The sequence below is a fragment of the Hoplias malabaricus genome, chromosome 14, assembly GCF_029633855.1.
Source record: "Hoplias malabaricus isolate fHopMal1 chromosome 14, fHopMal1.hap1, whole genome shotgun sequence".
NCBI classification, from domain to species: domain Eukaryota; kingdom Metazoa; phylum Chordata; class Actinopteri; order Characiformes; family Erythrinidae; genus Hoplias; species Hoplias malabaricus.
Window position 1 is genome coordinate 25,243,506 of NC_089813.1, and position 10,000 is coordinate 25,253,505.

The window sequence follows — 10,000 nt, forward strand, 5'->3', positions numbered from 1 at the left end:
GCACCGGCAGTACGTTCTGAACATTTTGCTCGTGATGAGGACTTCGTCGCTGTGAATTCAGTTCTGAAAACCAAAGGATGGGGAGCCATCCTCAAGACCTCGTGGCGCAACGGTAGCGCGTCTGACTCCAGATCAGAAGGTTGCGTGTTCAAATCACGTCGGGGTCCAGCGAGTGGCTCATGTGGGTTTGGCTCCCCTTCCTGTGGCCTTGCCTTTCTCTCTTTTTACTATCAACTCCAGCTCTTGAGGACTTCTGCCCGTGTTCATCATACAGCTCAGAACTCTTCTTCAGCTGAGCCTTTTATTTCGTTCACAGATCAGCAAGAGGATGATGTATATTTCTGTCAAGTAAACAGTGACATGCACTGCATGTTTCACACTTGCTTTCTCAAGATGGAGCACATAAGCCTGGCAACAACTGTAACGCATTTCAACTCACGTCTTGTTGGTCATGTGCCTAGAAAAACGCTCCTCGCAAGGAAACTTTTGCAGCGCACTTTTCGTCATGTTGTCAGAAGTTAAACAAACACACAGCCGACAGGCACTTACAGTGCTTTCATAATTGTGGGGACAAAGGTTTTGATCGCTCGCCCGAACAGGGACTTGAACCCTGGACCCTCAGATTAAAAGTCTGATGCTCTACCGGCTGACCTATCCGGGCTCTGCTCAAGGTGCTCTGGTAGACGACCGAGTGTCAATTTCCTTGCCAACTTGGCGTCAACGGGACTCGCACCGGCAGTACGTTCTGAACATTTTGCTCGTGATGAGGACTTCGTCGCTGTGAATTCAGTTCTGAAAACCAAAGGATGGGGAGCCATCCTCAAGACCTCGTGGCGCAACGGTAGCGCGTCTGACTCCAGATCAGAAGGTTGCGTGTTCAAATCACGTCGGGGTCAAGCGTGTGGCTCATGTGGGTTTGGCTCCCCTTCCTGTGGCCTTGCCTTTCTCTCTTTTTACTATCAACTCCAGCTCTTGAGGACTTCTGCCCGTGTTCATCATACAGCTCAGAACTCTTCTTCAGCTGAGCCTTTTATTTCGTTCACAGATCAGCAAGAGGATGATGTATATTTCTGTCAAGTAAACAGTGACATGCACTGCATGTTTCACACTTGCTTTCTCAAGATGGAGCACATAAGCCTGTGAACAACTGTAACGCATTTCAACTCACGTCTTGTTGGTCATGTGCCTAGAAAGACGCTCCTCGCAAGGAAACTTTTGCAGCGCACTTTTCGTCATGTTGTCAGAAGTTAAACAAACACACAGCCGACAGGCACTTACAGTGCTTTCATAATTGTGGGGACAAAGGTTTTGATCGCTCGCCCGAACAGGGACTTGAACCCTGGACCCTCAGATTAAAAGTCTGATGCTCTACCGGCTGACCTATCCGGGCTCTGCTCAAGGTGCTCTGGTAGACGACCGAGTGTCAATTTCCTTGCCAACTTGGCGTCAACGGGACTCGCACCGGCAGTACGTTCTGAACATTTTGCTCGTGATGAGGACTTCGTCGCTGTGAATTCAGTTCTGAAAACCAAAGGATGGGGAGCCATCCTCAAGACCTCGTGGCGCAACGGTAGCGCGTCTGACTCCAGATCAGAAGGTTGCGTGTTCAAATCACGTCGGGGTCAAGCGTGTGGCTCATGTGGGTTTGGCTCCCCTTCCTGTGGCCTTGCCTTTCTCTCTTTTTACTATCAACTCCAGCTCTTGAGGACTTCTGCCCGTGTTCATCATACAGCTCAGAACTCTTCTTCAGCTGAGCCTTTTATTTCGTTCACAGATCAGCAAGAGGATGATGTATATTTCTGTCAAGTAAACAGTGACATGCACTGCATGTTTCACACTTGCTTTCTCAAGATGGAGCACATAAGCCTGTGAACAACTGTAACGCATTTCAACTCACGTCTTGTTGGTCATGTGCCTAGAAAGACGCTCCTCGCAAGGAAACTTTTGCAGCGCACTTTTCGTCATGTTGTCAGAAGTTAAACAAACACACAGCCGACAGGCACTTACAGTGCTTTCATAATTGTGGGGACAAAGGTTTTGATCGCTCGCCCGAACAGGGACTTGAACCCTGGACCCTCAGATTAAAAGTCTGATGCTCTACCGACTGAGCTATCCGGGCTCTGCTCAAGGTCCTCTGGTAGACGACCGAGTGTCAATTTCCTTGCCAACTTGGCGTCAACGGGACTCGCACCGGCAGTACGTTCTGAACATTTTGCTCGTGATGAGGACTTCGTCGCTGTGAATTCAGTTCTGAAAACCAAAGGATGGGGAGCCATCCTCAAGACCTCTTGGCGCAACGGTAGCGCGTCTGACTCCAGATCAGAAAGTTGCGTGTTCAAATCACGTCGGGGTCAAGCGTGTGGCTCATGTGGGTTTGGCTCCCCTTCCTGTGGCCTTGCCTTTCTCTCTTTTTACTATCAACTCCAGCTCTTGAGGACTTCTGCCCGTGTTCATCATACAGCTCAGAACTCTTCTTCAGCTGAGCCTTTTATTTCGTTCACAGATCAGCAAGAGGATGATGTATATTTCTGTCAAGTAAACAGTGACATGCACTGCATGTTTCACACTTGCTTTCTCAAGATGGAGCACATAAGCCTGTCAACAACTGTAACGCATTTCAACTCACGTCTTGTTGGTCATGTGCCTAGAAAGACGCTCCTCGCAAGGAAACTTTTGCAGCGCACTTTTCGTCATGTTGTCAGAAGTTAAACAAACACACAGCCGACAGGCACTTACAGTGCTTTCATAATTGTGGGGACAAAGGTTTTGATCGCTCGCCCGAACAGGGACTTGAACCCTGGACCCTCAGATTAAAAGTCTGATGCTCTACCGACTGAGCTATCCGGGCTCTGCTCAAGGTCCTCTGGTAGACGACCGAGTGTCAATTTCCTTGCCAACTTGGCGTCAACGGGACTCGCACCGGCAGTACGTTCTGAACATTTTGCTCGTGATGAGGACTTCGTCGCTGTGAATTCAGTTCTGAAAACCAAAGGATGGGGAGCCATCCTCAAGACCTCGTGGCGCAACGGTAGCGCGTCTGACTCCAGATCAGAAGGTTGCGTGTTCAAATCACGTCGGGGTCCAGTGAGTGGCTCATGTGGGTTTGGCTCCCCTTCCTGTGGCCTTGCCTTTCTCTCTTTTTACTATCAACTCCAGCTCTTGAGGACTTCTGCCCGTGTTCATCATACAGCTCAGAACTCTTCTTCAGCTGAGCCTTTTATTTCGTTCACAGATCAGCAAGAGGATGATGTATATTTCTGTCAAGTAAACAGTGACATGCACTGCATGTTTCACACTTGCTTTCTCAAGATGGAGCACATAAGCCTGGCAACAACTGTAACGCATTTCAACTCACGTCTTGTTGGTCATGTGCCTAGAAAAACGCTCCTCGCAAGGAAACTTTTGCAGCGCACTTTTCGTCATGTTGTCAGAAGTTAAACAAACACACAGCCGACAGGCACTTACAGTGCTTTCATAATTGTGGGGACAAAGGTTTTGATCGCTCGCCCGAACAGGGACTTGAACCCTGGACCCTCAGATTAAAAGTCTGATGCTCTACCGACTGACCTATCCGGGCTCTGCTCAAGGTGCTCTGGTAGACGACCGAGTGTCAATTTCCTTGCCAACTTGGCGTCAACGGGACTCGCACCGGCAGTACGTTCTGAACATTTTGCTCGTGATGAGGACTTCGTCGCTGTGAATTCAGTTCTGAAAACCAAAGGATGGGGAGCCATCCTCAAGACCTCGTGGCGCAACGGTAGCGCGTCTGACTCCAGATCAGAAGGTTGCGTGTTCAAATCACGTCGGGGTCAAGCGTGTGGCTCATGTGGGTTTGGCTCCCCTTCCTGTGGCCTTGCCTTTCTCTCTTTTTACTATCAACTCCAGCTCTTGAGGACTTCTGCCCGTGTTCATCATACAGCTCAGAACTCTTCTTCAGCTGAGCCTTTTATTTCGTTCACAGATCAGCAAGAGGATGATGTATATTTCTGTCAAGTAAACAGTGACATGCACTGCATGTTTCACACTTGCTTTCTCAAGATGGAGCACATAAGCCTGGCAACAACTGTAACGCATTTCAACTCACGTCTTGTTGGTCATGTGCCTAGAAAGACGCTCCTCGCAAGGAAACTTTTGCAGCGCACTTTTCGTCATGTTGTCAGAAGTTAAACAAACACACAGCCGACAGGCACTTACAGTGCTTTCATAATTGTGGGGACAAAGGTTTTGATCGCTCGCCCGAACAGGGACTTGAACCCTGGACCCTCAGATTAAAAGTCTGATGCTCTACCGACTGAGCTATCCGGGCTCTGCTCAAGGTCCTCTGGTAGACGACCGAGTGTCAATTTCCTTGCCAACTTGGCATCAACAGGACTCGCACCGGCAGTACGTTCTGAACATTTTGCTCGTGATGAGGACTTCGTCGCTGTGAATTCAGTTCTGAAAACCAAAGGATGGGGAGCCATCCTCAAGACCTCGTGGCGCAACGGTAGCGCGTCTGACTCCAGATCAGAAGGTTGCGTGTTCAAATCACGTCGGGGTCCAGCGAGTGGCTCATGTGGGTTTGGCTCCCCTTCCTGTGGCCTTGCCTTTCTCTCTTTTTACTATCAACTCCAGCTCTTGAGGACTTCTGCCCGTGTTCATCATACAGCTCAGAACTCTTCTTCAGCTGAGCCTTTTATTTCGTTCACAGATCAGCAAGAGGATGATGTATATTTCTGTCAAGTAAACAGTGACATGCACTGCATGTTTCACACTTGCTTTCTCAAGATGGAGCACATAAGCCTGGCAACAACTGTAACGCATTTCAACTCACGTCTTGTTGGTCATGTGCCTAGAAAAACGCTCCTCGCAAGGAAACTTTTGCAGCGCACTTTTCGTCATGTTGTCAGAAGTTAAACAAACACACAGCCGACAGGCACTTACAGTGCTTTCATAATTGTGGGGACAAAGGTTTTGATCGCTCGCCCGAACAGGGACTTGAACCCTGGACCCTCAGATTAAAAGTCTGATGCTCTACCGGCTGACCTATCCGGGCTCTGCTCAAGGTGCTCTGGTAGACGACCGAGTGTCAATTTCCTTGCCAACTTGGCGTCAACGGGACTCGCACCGGCAGTACGTTCTGAACATTTTGCTCGTGATGAGGACTTCGTCGCTGTGAATTCAGTTCTGAAAACCAAAGGATGGGGAGCCATCCTCAAGACCTCGTGGCGCAACGGTAGCGCGTCTGACTCCAGATCAGAAGGTTGCGTGTTCAAATCACGTCGGGGTCAAGCGTGTGGCTCATGTGGGTTTGGCTCCCCTTCCTGTGGCCTTGCCTTTCTCTCTTTTTACTATCAACTCCAGCTCTTGAGGACTTCTGCCCGTGTTCATCATACAGCTCAGAACTCTTCTTCAGCTGAGCCTTTTATTTCGTTCACAGATCAGCAAGAGGATGATGTATATTTCTGTCAAGTAAACAGTGACATGCACTGCATGTTTCACACTTGCTTTCTCAAGATGGAGCACATAAGCCTGTGAACAACTGTAACGCATTTCAACTCACGTCTTGTTGGTCATGTGCCTAGAAAGACGCTCCTCGCAAGGAAACTTTTGCAGCGCACTTTTCGTCATGTTGTCAGAAGTTAAACAAACACACAGCCGACAGGCACTTACAGTGCTTTCATAATTGTGGGGACAAAGGTTTTGATCGCTCGCCCGAACAGGGACTTGAACCCTGGACCCTCAGATTAAAAGTCTGATGCTCTACCGACTGAGCTATCCGGGCTCTGCTCAAGGTCCTCTGGTAGACGACCGAGTGTCAATTTCCTTGCCAACTTGGCGTCAACGGGACTCGCACCGGCAGTACGTTCTGAACATTTTGCTCGTGATGAGGACTTCGTCGCTGTGAATTCAGTTCTGAAAACCAAAGGATGGGGAGCCATCCTCAAGACCTCGTGGCGCAACGGTAGCGCGTCTGACTCCAGATCAGAAGGTTGCGTGTTCAAATCACGTCGGGGTCCAGCGAGTGGCTCATGTGGGTTTGGCTCCCCTTCCTGTGGCCTTGCCTTTCTCTCTTTTTACTATCAACTCCAGCTCTTGAGGACTTCTGCCCGTGTTCATCATACAGCTCAGAACTCTTCTTCAGCTGAGCCTTTTATTTCGTTCACAGATCAGCAAGAGGATGATGTATATTTCTGTCAAGTAAACAGTGACATGCACTGCATGTTTCACACTTGCTTTCTCAAGATGGAGCACATAAGCCTGGCAACAACTGTAACGCATTTCAACTCACGTCTTGTTGGTCATGTGCCTAGAAAAACGCTCCTCGCAAGGAAACTTTTGCAGCGCACTTTTCGTCATGTTGTCAGAAGTTAAACAAACACACAGCCGACAGGCACTTACAGTGCTTTCATAATTGTGGGGACAAAGGTTTTGATCGCTCGCCCGAACAGGGACTTGAACCCTGGACCCTCAGATTAAAAGTCTGATGCTCTACCGACTGACCTATCCGGGCTCTGCTCAAGGTGCTCTGGTAGACGACCGAGTGTCAATTTCCTTGCCAACTTGGCGTCAACGGGACTCGCACCGGCAGTACGTTCTGAACATTTTGCTCGTGATGAGGACTTCGTCGCTGTGAATTCAGTTCTGAAAACCAAAGGATGGGGAGCCATCCTCAAGACCTCGTGGCGCAACGGTAGCGCGTCTGACTCCAGATCAGAAGGTTGCGTGTTCAAATCACGTCGGGGTCAAGCGTTTGGCTCATGTGGGTTTGGCTCCCCTTCCTGTGGCCTTGCCTTTCTCTCTTTTTACTATCAACTCCAGCTCTTGAGGACTTCTGCCCGTGTTCATCATACAGCTCAGAACTCTTCTTCAGCTGAGCCTTTTATTTCGTTCACAGATCAGCAAGAGGATGATGTATATTTCTGTCAAGTAAACAGTGACATGCACTGCATGTTTCACACTTGCTTTCTCAAGATGGAGCACATAAGCCTGGCAACAACTGTAACGCATTTCAACTCACGTCTTGTTGGTCATGTGCCTAGAAAGACGCTCCTCGCAAGGAAACTTTTGCAGCGCACTTTTCGTCATGTTGTCAGAAGTTAAACAAACACACAGCCGACAGGCACTTACAGTGCTTTCATAATTGTGGGGACAAAGGTTTTGATCGCTCGCCCGAACAGGGACTTGAACCCTGGACCCTCAGATTAAAAGTCTGATGCTCTACCGACTGAGCTATCCGGGCTCTGCTCAAGGTCCTCTGGTAGACGACCGAGTGTCAATTTCCTTGCCAACTTGGCGTCAACGGGACTCGCACCGGCAGTACGTTCTGAACATTTTGCTCGTGATGAGGACTTCGTCGCTGTGAATTCAGTTCTGAAAACCAAAGGATGGGGAGCCATCCTCAAGACCTCGTGGCGCAACGGTAGCGCGTTTGACTCCAGATCAGAAGGTTGCGTGTTCAAATCACGTCGGGGTCAAGCGAGTGGCTCATGTGGGTTTGGCTCCCCTTCCTGTGGCCTTGCCTTTCTCTCTTTTTACTATCAACTCCAGCTCTTGAGGACTTCTGCCCGTGTTCATCATACAGCTCAGAACTCTTCTTCAGCTGAGCCTTTTATTTCGTTCACAGATCAGCAAGAGGATGATGTATATTTCTGTCAAGTAAACAGTGACATGCACTGCATGTTTCACACTTGCTTTCTCAAGATGGAGCACATAAGCCTGGCAACAACTGTAACGCATTTCAACTCACGTCTTGTTGGTCATGTGCCTAGAAAAACGCTCCTCGCAAGGAAACTTTTGCAGCGCACTTTTCGTCATGTTGTCAGAAGTTAAACAAACACACAGCCGACAGGCACTTACAGTGCTTTCATAATTGTGGGGACAAAGGTTTTGATCGCTCGCCCGAACAGGGACTTGAACCCTGGACCCTCAGATTAAAAGTCTGATGCTCTACCGACTGACCTATCCGGGCTCTGCTCAAGGTGCTCCGGTAGACGACCGAGTGTCAATTTCCTTGCCAACTTGGCGTCAACGGGACTCGCACCGGCAGTACGTTCTGAACATTTTGCTCGTGATGAGGACTTCGTCGCTGTGAATTCAGTTCTGAAAACCAAAGGATGGGGAGCCATCCTCAAGACCTCTTGGCGCAACGGTAGCGCGTCTGACTCCAGATCAGAAAGTTGCGTGTTCAAATCACGTCGGGGTCAAGCGTGTGGCTCATGTGGGTTTGGCTCCCCTTCCTGTGGCCTTGCCTTTCTCTCTTTTTACTATCAACTCCAGCTCTTGAGGACTTCTGCCCGTGTTCATCATACAGCTCAGAACTCTTCTTCAGCTGAGCCTTTTATTTCGTTCACAGATCAGCAAGAGGATGATGTATATTTCTGTCAAGTAAACAGTGACATGCACTGCATGTTTCACACTTGCTTTCTCAAGATGGAGCACATAAGCCTGGCAACAACTGTAACGCATTTCAACTCACGTCTTGTTGGTCATGTGCCTAGAAAGACGCTCCTCGCAAGGAAACTTTTGCAGCGCACTTTTCGTCATGTTGTCAGAAGTTAAACAAACACACAGCCGACAGGCACTTACAGTGCTTTCATAATTGTGGGGACAAAGGTTTTGATCGCTCGCCCGAACAGGGACTTGAACCCTGGACCCTCAGATTAAAAGTCTGATGCTCTACCGACTGAGCTATCCGGGCTCTGCTCAAGGTCCTCTGGTAGACGACCGAGTGTCAATTTCCTTGCCAACTTGGCGTCAACGGGACTCGCACCGGCAGTACGTTCTGAACATTTTGCTCGTGATGAGGACTTCGTCGCTGTGAATTCAGTTCTGAAAACCAAAGGATGGGGAGCCATCCTCAAGACCTCGTGGCGCAACGGTAGCGCGTCTGACTCCAGATCAGAAGGTTGCGTGTTCAAATCACGTCGGGGTCAAGCGTTTGGCTCATGTGGGTTTGGCTCCCCTTCCTGTGGCCTTGCCTTTCTCTCTTTTTACTATCAACTCCAGCTCTTGAGGACTTCTGCCCGTGTTCATCATACAGCTCAGAACTCTTCTTCAGCTGAGCCTTTTATTTCGTTCACAGATCAGCAAGAGGATGATGTATATTTCTGTCAAGTAAACAGTGACATGCACTGCATGTTTCACACTTGCTTTCTCAAGATGGAGCACATAAGCCTGGCAACAACTGTAACGCATTTCAACTCACGTCTTGTTGGTCATGTGCCTAGAAAGACGCTCCTCGCAAGGAAACTTTTGCAGCGCACTTTTCGTCATGTTGTCAGAAGTTAAACAAACACACAGCCGACAGGCACTTACAGTGCTTTCATAATTGTGGGGACAAAGGTTTTGATCGCTCGCCCGAACAGGGACTTGAACCCTGGACCCTCAGATTAAAAGTCTGATGCTCTACCGACTGACCTATCCGGGCTCTGCTCAAGGTGCTCTGGTAGACGACCGAGTGTCAATTTCCTTGCCAACTTGGCGTCAACGGGACTCGCACCGGCAGTACGTTCTGAACATTTTGCTCGTGATGAGGACTTCGTCGCTGTGAATTCAGTTCTGAAAACCAAAGGATGGGGAGCCATCCTCAAGACCTCTTGGCGCAACGGTAGCGCGTCTGACTCCAGATCAGAAAGTTGCGTGTTCAAATCACGTCGGGGTCAAGCGTGTGGCTCATGTGGGTTTGGCTCCCCTTCCTGTGGCCTTGCCTTTCTCTCTTTTTACTATCAACTCCAGCTCTTGAGGACTTCTGCCCGTGTTCATCATACAGCTCAGAACTCTTCTTCAGCTGAGCCTTTTATTTCGTTCACAGATCAGCAAGAGGATGATGTATATTTCTGTCAAGTAAACAGTGACATGCACTGCATGTTTCACACTTGCTTTCTCAAGATGGAGCACATAAGCCTGTCAACAACTGTAACGCATTTCAACTCACGTCTTGTTGGTCATGTGCCTAGAAAGACGCTCCTCGCAAGGAAACTTTTGCAGCGCACTTTTCGTCATGTTGTCAGAAGTTAAA

General features: G+C 49.0%; 17 non-coding genes across 17 annotated transcripts; 11 read left to right on the forward strand and 6 right to left on the reverse strand.

Annotated features, from left to right (window-relative positions):
• Positions 1-95: 95 nt before the first annotated feature.
• On the forward strand, positions 96-167 carry trnaw-cca (transfer RNA tryptophan (anticodon CCA)). The gene has a single exon. It is a non-coding gene; the product is annotated as a tRNA-Trp (tRNA).
• Positions 168-824: 657 nt separating this feature from the next.
• Positions 825-896, forward strand: trnaw-cca (transfer RNA tryptophan (anticodon CCA)). Its single transcript has one exon. It is a non-coding gene; the product is annotated as a tRNA-Trp (tRNA).
• Positions 897-1,553: 657 nt separating this feature from the next.
• trnaw-cca (transfer RNA tryptophan (anticodon CCA)) lies at positions 1,554-1,625 on the forward strand. The gene has a single exon. It is a non-coding gene; the product is annotated as a tRNA-Trp (tRNA).
• A 421-nt stretch (positions 1,626-2,046) lies between these two features.
• On the reverse strand, positions 2,047-2,119 carry trnak-uuu (transfer RNA lysine (anticodon UUU)). Its single transcript has one exon. It is a non-coding gene; the product is annotated as a tRNA-Lys (tRNA).
• Positions 2,120-2,775: 656 nt separating this feature from the next.
• trnak-uuu (transfer RNA lysine (anticodon UUU)) lies at positions 2,776-2,848 on the reverse strand. Its single transcript has one exon. It is a non-coding gene; the product is annotated as a tRNA-Lys (tRNA).
• Positions 2,849-3,011: 163 nt separating this feature from the next.
• trnaw-cca (transfer RNA tryptophan (anticodon CCA)) lies at positions 3,012-3,083 on the forward strand. The gene has a single exon. It is a non-coding gene; the product is annotated as a tRNA-Trp (tRNA).
• Positions 3,084-3,740: 657 nt separating this feature from the next.
• Positions 3,741-3,812, forward strand: trnaw-cca (transfer RNA tryptophan (anticodon CCA)). The gene has a single exon. It is a non-coding gene; the product is annotated as a tRNA-Trp (tRNA).
• Positions 3,813-4,233: 421 nt separating this feature from the next.
• trnak-uuu (transfer RNA lysine (anticodon UUU)) lies at positions 4,234-4,306 on the reverse strand. The gene has a single exon. It is a non-coding gene; the product is annotated as a tRNA-Lys (tRNA).
• Positions 4,307-4,469: 163 nt separating this feature from the next.
• Positions 4,470-4,541, forward strand: trnaw-cca (transfer RNA tryptophan (anticodon CCA)). Its single transcript has one exon. It is a non-coding gene; the product is annotated as a tRNA-Trp (tRNA).
• A 657-nt stretch (positions 4,542-5,198) lies between these two features.
• Positions 5,199-5,270, forward strand: trnaw-cca (transfer RNA tryptophan (anticodon CCA)). Its single transcript has one exon. It is a non-coding gene; the product is annotated as a tRNA-Trp (tRNA).
• Positions 5,271-5,691: 421 nt separating this feature from the next.
• trnak-uuu (transfer RNA lysine (anticodon UUU)) lies at positions 5,692-5,764 on the reverse strand. The gene has a single exon. It is a non-coding gene; the product is annotated as a tRNA-Lys (tRNA).
• Positions 5,765-5,927: 163 nt separating this feature from the next.
• trnaw-cca (transfer RNA tryptophan (anticodon CCA)) lies at positions 5,928-5,999 on the forward strand. Its single transcript has one exon. It is a non-coding gene; the product is annotated as a tRNA-Trp (tRNA).
• A 657-nt stretch (positions 6,000-6,656) lies between these two features.
• On the forward strand, positions 6,657-6,728 carry trnaw-cca (transfer RNA tryptophan (anticodon CCA)). Its single transcript has one exon. It is a non-coding gene; the product is annotated as a tRNA-Trp (tRNA).
• Positions 6,729-7,149: 421 nt separating this feature from the next.
• On the reverse strand, positions 7,150-7,222 carry trnak-uuu (transfer RNA lysine (anticodon UUU)). Its single transcript has one exon. It is a non-coding gene; the product is annotated as a tRNA-Lys (tRNA).
• Positions 7,223-7,385: 163 nt separating this feature from the next.
• Positions 7,386-7,457, forward strand: trnaw-cca (transfer RNA tryptophan (anticodon CCA)). Its single transcript has one exon. It is a non-coding gene; the product is annotated as a tRNA-Trp (tRNA).
• A 1,150-nt stretch (positions 7,458-8,607) lies between these two features.
• On the reverse strand, positions 8,608-8,680 carry trnak-uuu (transfer RNA lysine (anticodon UUU)). The gene has a single exon. It is a non-coding gene; the product is annotated as a tRNA-Lys (tRNA).
• A 163-nt stretch (positions 8,681-8,843) lies between these two features.
• On the forward strand, positions 8,844-8,915 carry trnaw-cca (transfer RNA tryptophan (anticodon CCA)). The gene has a single exon. It is a non-coding gene; the product is annotated as a tRNA-Trp (tRNA).
• The last annotated feature ends 1,085 nt before the right edge of the window (positions 8,916-10,000 follow it).